The 9,368-nt window shown below is 53.1% G+C and overlaps 1 protein-coding gene across 1 annotated transcript in view; it reads right to left on the reverse strand.

Annotated features, from left to right (window-relative positions):
* SLC29A4 (solute carrier family 29 (equilibrative nucleoside transporter), member 4) overlaps positions 1-6,935 on the reverse strand; it is a 33,197-nt gene extending 26,262 nt beyond the window's left edge. The window contains exon 1 of the mRNA XM_012638906.1: positions 6,860-6,935. The gene's annotated coding sequence lies outside the window, so the exon portion shown is untranslated. The remainder of the gene's footprint in view (positions 1-6,859) is intronic.
* Between the last annotated feature and the right edge of the window lie 2,433 nt (positions 6,936-9,368).

Below are 9,368 nucleotides of genomic sequence, written 5' to 3' on the forward strand. Positions count from 1 at the left end.
CTGCCAGGAGAGGCTGAGGGCGCAATCCCGACACCCCAGGGCGGGACATGGTGGCCCCAGGTAACTCCAGGGCGACCTGCAGCTGACCTAGCCCGCCACCCCCGCTACCCACCCATCCCCAACCTTGGCGCCTAGGCCCACTGTCCCCCACCGTCCGGGTCCACTCGCTGGAGCAGGAGGGGCAGATGACGCAGGGGTGACCAGTCTGAAAGTTTTGAAGGATCAGTAGGAGCTCGGGGCCTGGAGAACGTGCCGAGAGAGCGATGCCAGACCAGTCTGGGGCTGCGGCAGACCCCCACGCCCGTGCTGCGCCCTCCCTTGGTCCCCGCCTCAGCCCAGTCCCTTTCTCCTCGGAGCTTTGGGTCAGATCCTGACCGGGTTGCTTCCCAACACCGGCCTCGGTTTCCTCCCCAGGTAAATGGAATTATAACCCTCCCCTGAGGGCTGTCCCGGAGCATATGCACTTCTCTCTGAGCCTCGGTTTACCGTCTGTAACATGACCCTGAGAGACTGCTATGGCCATAGCACCCTGAACGCCCATCTCGGAAGCTAAGCAGGACAGGTCTGGCTAGCACTTGGGCGGGACAGACTCAAGAGCCCTCCTGGGCCCAGGCACCCGACATAAGCCACGGTGGCAGGTGGGGAGGAGTGGTACTTGCAGGGAGAAGGGCCCAGCGGCAAGGCGAGATCACGACCCAGGCGGCAAGCACGTGTGCCCTGGGTCCTGCCAGGGCCAGGGCCAGGGCTGTCCACTGGAACCAGGACACCCAACAGGACTCAGCCACCAGGTGGGATCACCACAGCTGCCTGCCAGGGCTCCGGAGCCAAATATTTGTTTGAAAGGTGGACTGTATTGAGTGCTGAATAAGGAGGTGTCAAGTGAAGTGAAATGAGCCTGGAGGGGGCTGATGTACCCTCAAGGGGGATGTGTATCTCCCAACCTTCCTCCGCTGCTGTCTGGACTGGAGGTGGCCAGTTTGTTGCTGGAGCTGATTAATCCTTCAGTTAATGAGCCCGGTGCTTCCTGCAAATCTAGAGCTTTGAAAGGGGATCCTCGGCCTGGGCAGGAAGCCATGCCGTGTTGTCCTGGGTGGGGGGAGGTTTCCAAATAAAAACTATTTGGTCGGTGCAAGACACTGTTCTAGATGCGGGGGACACATGGGGGTCCCTGCCCCTGTGGGGTTTCTGCCTAATGGGAGACTCTGGCAATAAACAAGTACAGCAATTTTGGAAGCAGCGAATGTTTGGAGACACTAAGAGCAATGGAACAGAGGCGAGCATGTGGCGGGGGGGTTGGGGTGGGCTTCAGTATCCAGGTGGGCAGTGAAGGCTGCTCTCAGAAGATGACATCTGGGTTGAGAGATTTGAATGATGAAAAGGAGCCCATTGTGGGGGAGGTTTGTGGCAAGGGTACACCCAAGGGTACAGCACAAAATGCCCAGGCTGGAAAAAGCTCATCAGATCCAAGAACAGGGGGAAGGCCAGTATATTGGGAACAGGTGCAGGGAGGAGGAAGGATGGGAGGCAAGGTCGGGGACGGAAACCAGCCAGGGGGTCCTGTTGGCCATGGGAAGGAGTTGGAACCCCTGGAGCAAGACCTGACCTAGGTTTTTAAAACTTCACCCTTGCTGGGTTGCACGTGGGAGTGCAAACTGGAACAACCCTCTGGAAAGTAAATTGGCTCAAAAAACACACTTACCTTTTGGTCCAGAAAAATCTAGCCCAAGGAAATAACTCTAAATACAGAAAAGGCTTTCTATACAAAGATGCTTGTCATAGTCACCGAACACTGCAAATAGCCCCGTTGCCCAAGACAAGTGCATAATTAATATTACTCCCAGTGGGGAATGGGCGACATGATTATTATATTTGAAAAACTCAAGAAAATCAGTGCAATAATGTGTAACCCCACAGAGAAATCTTAAGTCACCACTAGGCTATGTGGTTAGGAAGCATTTATAATAATGTGGAAAGCTCGCAGTGAGAAAGTGGCGAGTGAGGCCGAAACAGGAAATGGGAAGAAATAGAAAAGATACTGTTCACTTTATGCAAATAATTGGAAAAACTGGGTAAAATTATTTCCTGGGAAACCATAAATGAGCAGAAAAGTTGCTATCAGAAGAGAAAGAAATCTGAATAGAACAATCACTGGAGTGGAAATGGAGAAATTTGTTAAACTACTACTTCCTTCTCCAAAACACCAGGCTTAGGCAGTTTCATAGAATTAAAGAATTCCACCAAATTTTTAAAGGCGAGAGAACCGCATTGCAACTCAAAATATTCTGGAGCAAAGAAAAAAGAAAAGAAAAGCTTCCTAAATCAGACAAAGATTACTCTGAGAAAACAACAAACCAGTCTTACCTATGAATATGAGTATAAAATCCTAAGTAAAATATTAGCAAACAAAATCCAGGGCATATTAAAGTAAGAATACTCACAACATTCCAAATGAAAGGATAGTCTCATATAGGGAATGTCATTAACATGCGCCAATAATATAATTCATCATGTTAATAGAGCAGAGAAAAAAACCATGTGATCAGCTACAAGGATTCTAAAAAAGCATTTGATAAAATATAACATCTATTCTTGACCACAGGATAGGTTCAGGAAAAAATATGTACGAAACATCCATTCTTTTTTTTTTTTTAAGAGACCAGGGCTCACTCTGTCACCCAGGCCTGATCATAGCCCACTGCAACCTCGAACTCCTGTGCTCAAGTGATCCTCCTGCCTCACCCTCCTGAGTAGCTGGGACTGCAGGTATATGTCACCACACCTGGCTAATTTTTTAATTTTTTTGTAGAGAAGAGGTCTTGCTATGTTTCCCAGGCTGGTTTCAAACTCCTGGCATCAACTAATCCTGCGGCCTCAACCTCCCAAAGTGCTGAGATTGTGAATGTGAGCCACTGCACTTGGCCCTAGTCTTAATTTTTTTAAAAACCTTTTTTTTTTTTTTTTTTGAGAGAGAGAGTCTTTCTCTGTCACCCAGGCTACAGTGCAGTGGCATGATCATAGCTCACTGCAACCTCCAACTCCTGGGCTCAAGCAATCCTCCTACCTCAGCCTCCTGTGTAGCTAGGACTACAAGTGTGTATCACCATACCCAGCTAATTTTTCTATTTTTCTGTAGATACGGAGGTCTCAGTCTTGCTCAGGCTGGTCTCAAACTCCTGACCTTAAGCAATCCTCCCTCCTTGGCCTCCCAGAGTGCTGGGATTATGGGCATGAGCTACCGAACCTGGCCTAAAAACTTTAATAGAATAGGACTGAGGGGATATTTTACGTGTACTGCAAGTCAAAAGGCATATCCCATTAAACACAAAAGCAAGGCTTGGATGTCTTCTCTCCTCTATCATTTAACGTTCCCTTCCTCTCCCCTTCAGAGTCCTAGCTGACATTTTAATACAAGAAAAAGAAACAGAATATATAAAATTGGAAAAGAGGAGTTAAGTTATTATTATTTGCAGGTGATAGGCTTATATAGCTGGAAGATCCAAGTGACCCAAATAAAAAACTTTTCAGAGATTTCAATGGCCTTCCTACGGTTGGGGCTCAGAAAACAGTACCCCAACACGAAGGCCTCAGAAGCAAAAGTTTTTTTCTGACCTCCCGTCCTCCTGCCTCTCAGTCCTGTCCTTCCATGAAGCTAGCCGTAGAAACTAGAATCCCTCTTCCCCAGTTGGGGGGGGATGTCATAAAAGCCAGAACCCCAGGCTGGGCGCAGTGGCTCATGCCTGTAATCCTAGCTCTCTGGGGGGCCGAGGCGGGTGGATTGTTTGAGCTCAGGAGTTCAAAACCAGCCTGAGCAAGAGCGAGACCCCATCTCTACTAAAAATAGAAAGAAATTAATCGGACAACTAAAAATATATAGAAAAAATTAGCTGGACATGGTGGCGCATGCCTGTAGTCCCAGCTACTTGGGAGGCTGAGGCAGGAGGATCGCTTGAGCCCAGGAGTTTGAGGTTGCTGTGAGCTAGGCTAACGCCACGGCACTCACTCTAGCCTGGGCAACACAGTGAGACTCTGTCTCAAAAAAAAAAAAAAAAAAGCCAGAACCCCCTTCCTGAAAGCCAGCCATAAAACCTAAAATTACTGTGTGAAAATTGGCCATAAAGAAATTATCTGACCTACCTTGTTTGACTGCAGGTCATAAGACCCCCATTCCAGAGAGGGCCCTGCCCACACTCAGAAGGCAGGATGCTGCTCAGAGAGGCCAGGAAGAATCTAGATAGCCAGACTTTGCTGGGTCTGCACTCAGTCTGTAAGCATCAGATCAATCCTTTGTGTCCAGTCATGTTTCTACACGGCCGTCTATACTTTATCGAACCTGCATAACAGTGCACAATTTTCCCTGCATCTTTGGGTCTTCAGTCTGAAGGCTCTTGTGTATACACATTAAATAAATTTGAGTGCTTTTTCTCCTATTAATCAATCTGCCTCCTGTTAGTGATTTCTCAGTGAACGTTTGGCGGGCCAAGCGCCTCAGCCCCTACACTACACAGGCGCGACAGGCAATTGCTTACGTAATTGTGCTTTTTTTAAAAACCCAGCAAAGGTTCACTTGAGATTTTTGCATTTCACTGTTTGTAGATTTTGCCTAAAAAAACCCCAACGATGACAAATATTGGCTTCTAGCTAATGATGTGCATGTTTAGGGGTGAAGTGTCCTCTTGTCTGAAACCGACTTGGAAGTGCATCGAGAGTCTGGATTGGCAGGTGAGGGCAGCCGTGTAGACAGACAGACGGATAACTGATGCCACCCAGGGAGCCGGAGACAGCATGTGAGTACTTACAGCACAGTTCTTTCCACTTTTCTCTACGTTTAAAATTTTCGTGATAAAATGTTGAGGGGAAGAGAAAAATAAAGGCAGCCCAGTGGTGTACCCCGCCCCCCAAGCCGCCTGCCGTCGCTCCAGCCGAGCTGCTCCCAGCCCTGGTGGCTGGGCCATCTGCTTCCTTCGGCCTCAAACCTAATTTATTCCCAACTTATTAACTTAAAGCCCATTAGAATCTTTCCCACCAAGTGGTGCATGCAGCCGAGAGCAGACAGAGACAGGTGAGCGCCCTGCTTAGATACGCCACCCAGGGAGGGACAGCGACCCCGCTGGCTGTGTGTTCCTCAGACCCCCTGGTGCAAGGGTGGCCTTCACATACATCCCTTCTCTAATTCTTACAGGGACTGGGGTACTCAGTGAGCCAGGGAGTCAGCTGGGGAGTGGTAAGCCGGGGTTCCACTGGAAGATGGTGGCCTCACAACCATGGCAACAGCCATTGTCACGGCGACACACTAGCATTAATGCTCACGGCAACCCCAGGACAGGAGTACTTACTGGGCCACCTTAGGGCAGGCCCGGGAGCCAAGGCTTCAAAGCCTGCCATGGACAGAAATGCCCCCTGCAAACTCCCCAAGCTTCAGGCCCAGGGAGGAGAAGGCCCTTTGCCCAGTGTGGCCGGGCCAGGACGTACAGTATCAGCCCCTTTCTGCTGTGCCAGGACAGGGTCCAAACCATGACGTCAAACCCACGGGAGAAAACAAGACCCAGCCGTCTGGGCAGAACAGGCACATTGAATCCGCAGACGAAACCCTGGGGGTCCTCTCTTAAGAGCGCGAGGCCAGCCCGCGCGCCGCGTGCCAGACGTCACGGCTCTGCAGGACAGGGTGGGGGTGGCGAGTATCACACCAGCTACGCGCCAGGCTCTGGGCCAAGTGCATTGTCTGCTCAGATCCTCTCGGGACTCCGGGAGGAGAAGCTGGGACAGAGGGAGCCAAGGCTTGAGAGGCGCAGGGGCTTGGCTTTGTCACACAGTGTGGCCAGGCAGATGCCCACCCCTCCAGCCCCCATCCGTCCTGCGGGTCGTACCGCTCTCTGGAGCCCCCAAACCCCAGGCCTGGAGATTGGGGAACCACAAACCAGCCAGGCTTCCAGGACTGGGTCCCCATCCCCCGGACACCCCAGGCAGAGAGGTGGAGTGAAGACTCGCACAGGCTGCAGGCGGCTGCTGGAGGCTGCCCAGGGCCGGAGGAACTGCCTGGCCTGGCCCCAGGAGCTCTTAGCCGGGAGAAGCTCTTCATTACCAGCTGCTGTGGACAAGGTGGCCGGCGGAGGGGGTATGGGAGCCTCAGGGGACCCCGGGCCTGCTGGAGCCCCGACCACCCCACTACCAGCCAGCTCCAAGCCCTTCTGTGTGCCTGGGCACCCCGACCCTGCACCCCCCCAAAGGGGCCCCCCAGCCAGCCCCTCCCTGGCAGCACCAGCCACACCAGTTCCCTGAGGCTTGCCTTCCTGACCTCTGCGACCCTGAGCACTCGCAGACGTCAGGCTTCATCACATGGAATCCTCACCGTGGCCTCTGGAGGAGGCTGGACGGCACCCCACTTTGTAGATGGGAATGATGCCCAGAGGTGACAGCAATTGCCCAAGGTCACATAGCACAGAAGCCTTGAGGAATCAGCTCCTCTCTGGACCTCGGGACAGGGCTGGGTACAGAGGAGGGCTCAGTAAGTGCTGTTGAAAGAATTCTGGGGAGAAGGAGCTGGGAGTGGGGGAGGTGGCGCTGGCCCAGGGCCTGGCCCCCACCCTGCTAACCCCAGATGAGTGCAGGAAGGACGCTCAGACCCCTATAGATTCATCCCGTGCCCAGAGCACCTGCACGATAGCTCATGTCTCGCGCCTTTGGAATTATCGTGCCCATTTCACAGATGAGAAAACTGATGCCAGAAAGCCTGAGGCTGGCCCCAGGGTGCCCCAGAGGCAGGACCAGAACTGGGCCTGCCTGGGCCATGAGCCAGCGCCCTCCCTGTGACTCAGTGGTCACCCAGGGCTCCTGGCCTCACCGCACCCTACCTGAGCCTCACCTAGACCTTACCTGACACCTGCCTGTGCTCCTTCTAAGGCCGCTTGCAGTGGCGTCAGAATCTGCTCACCAGACACGAGCGCAGAGGGAGCCTTTGTACTCTCTATTTACAAGAGGAGGCTTGTGAGCAAATTAGCAGAGTAACCAGGGAAAATGTTTGGCTTCTGTGGGTGGGAGTTGGAGCCATCTGTTCCCAACTGCTGAGAAAACACTGGAGCAGTCTCTGGAGCCACAGTGCCCAGCAGAGCTTCAGCAAATGGGACCAGGCACCCACAGGCTGTGTGTCCCAGGGCAGGGCAGTCACCCTCTCTGGGCCTTGGTGTCTGGTGTGTAAAACTCTGTCCAGTCGTGTGGCTCCAGGACACTCCCTATCTCCCTTCTGCCCTCACATCCCCTGGCGCCCACCCCTGGGACTGAGCCCCTCCCTGGCAGGGGAAGGCTGCCAACTTCCACCGCGAGGATGGCGCAGGAGTTCCCGGCACCGGCCTTCGGGATTTTGTTTGCTATTGGACTCATTTGTTCCCAAGCTGAAAATAACTTTATTATTCCCTTTAAATGTAAAGCTAATAATTCACCAATCCAGACATTTATGGCGTAGAAAGGTAAACCAAGAGAGATAGCACCTCCCCTCGGATGGAGAACATCTGTTGAGGGAAATACCTGCCCGGACCCCTCTCTAAGCAGCTTGGCGCGTCAGGGGGCTGTGATGGGTGACATCACCGACTGGGGCGTTTCAGAGACAGACACAGAGAGGTGGGGATAGAGGATTATCCACCCCACCCGGACCCTTCAGCTCCTTGTTAGGGTCCCTGGAGACTAGGTTTGGAGTCTGAGCCTTGAAGCTGAATTTGTGCCCAGCAGCCGTGAGTCGCAGTCAGTAGGGACAACAATGAAATGCCTGGGGAATCGCGCCACTGGGGCGAACTTGACCCTTGCAGGGCCGTAGCCAGCTGCTCAGCGCTTCTTGGTGAGGCCGCACAGACCCTGTGGCCTTCACCTCCCCAGAGTGGACGTGGATGTCAGCTTCTTTGCTGAAGTGCACGGCTCTGACTGGAACATTCCAGTGCTGTGTAGGAATGTCTCCCACCAGCTCTGGAGAGCTGATTGTTACATTTTCAGGAAAATTTGTGAGATGGCTGTTGTACCTAGCCATTATTAAAAATTAAATGAGATAAACCTAAAAAGGTAGTGCATACTCAAAACTCATCACCTCCTAATTATTCTACTGTTGTTGATGCTCTTGGGTTAAGAACGTCGCCCGTATCCGCAAGTGGAAAGCCCTTCTCACGGTGCTGCTGTAGCTCACTTCCCAACTCCGAGGCCAACGATGTCCCGTTGGCATCTGGAAATCGGCCCTGGTGGGAACATTTACTCCCCGGACAACGATACACATCAGGGCCTTTCCCGCCTGAGAGCCAGTGGTTATCTGCACATCACGGTTTGTCTCCCACATCTGGAGTGTCCTGCAGTCCTTCCCTCTGAGGGTCCCCGAAACACACCCCAGACTCCCCATCCCCTGACTCCAGCCTGGAGTCACCTCTCTGGACAGCTGCAGCAGCCTCCTCCTTGGCCTCTGGCCTCTCTGCTCCGCCCCCTCCCCGCACAGGGTCCAGGGCGCCTCTCCCAGGACAGAGCCGATCCTGCCACCCCAGCACTAAATCCTCCCATGGCTCCCACTTGTTCTCGGGACAAACCCAAGCTCCAAACTCCTGCGAGGCTGGTCACTCCAGCGTCACCGCCTCATTGTTCACCCCCAGATGTTGCCAAATGGACATGGCCCAGCAGAACCACCCTAAGCCCAGGTTAGGGGCCCCTTGCCCAGGCCCCCTTCTGGTCCTCCTTGGGAGGCTGAATTCCCCATCGATGCAGTCCTGAGCCCCCGTCTGGGGCCTGCATAGATTTTTCTCCAGAGGCCCAAGTGGCTGGTGCATGCACCCCTAGACTGAGGGGGCCAAGGAGGTGTGTGTGTTTTCGGGGAAGAAGGACAAGAGCTTGGTCTTGCCGTCTGGGATGTCCACACTCATCATGAGCGACATCTGACTGTCTGGCAGGGATGGAAAGGAAGATGGGGGTGGGCCGGGGTTGGCCAGGGCCAGTGACTAGATGTAAGAGGTCGCCAGGGATGCCACCTGCCACCACCAAGTCCTGGCAGGGAACTCAGCTCACTTCTGGCCTTCCAGGTTGTTAGAAAGGCATGAGACAGAACGTATTAGTTGAACAGTTTGCGTGACTTACAACTCTTAACTGTGCTAGGTGGGCCTTTCGAGGTTTCACCCTCACCTGGGCCTTGCAAATTTAGGGGTGGGCCTGACCCTAAGTTCCAAATTTTGAATCTTGGCTCTTTTGTCAGCCAAGAACACCTGTCCCCTTGGAACCTTCCAGAACTGTCGTGGTCATTATAATTATGGACTGTGAGCCGACGAGGTGGGGACGGGTTTCAGGCTGAGGATCCTGAGGGGGCTGCTCCCAGTCTAGGAGGAGCTGGCGAAAGGTGGCTGTTTTGTTTCTGG

The sequence above is a fragment of the Propithecus coquereli genome, unplaced genomic scaffold (genome assembly GCF_000956105.1).
Source record: "Propithecus coquereli isolate 6110/MARCELLA unplaced genomic scaffold, Pcoq_1.0 Scaffold137, whole genome shotgun sequence".
In the NCBI taxonomy this organism is placed as follows: Eukaryota; Metazoa; Chordata; class Mammalia; order Primates; family Indriidae; genus Propithecus; species Propithecus coquereli.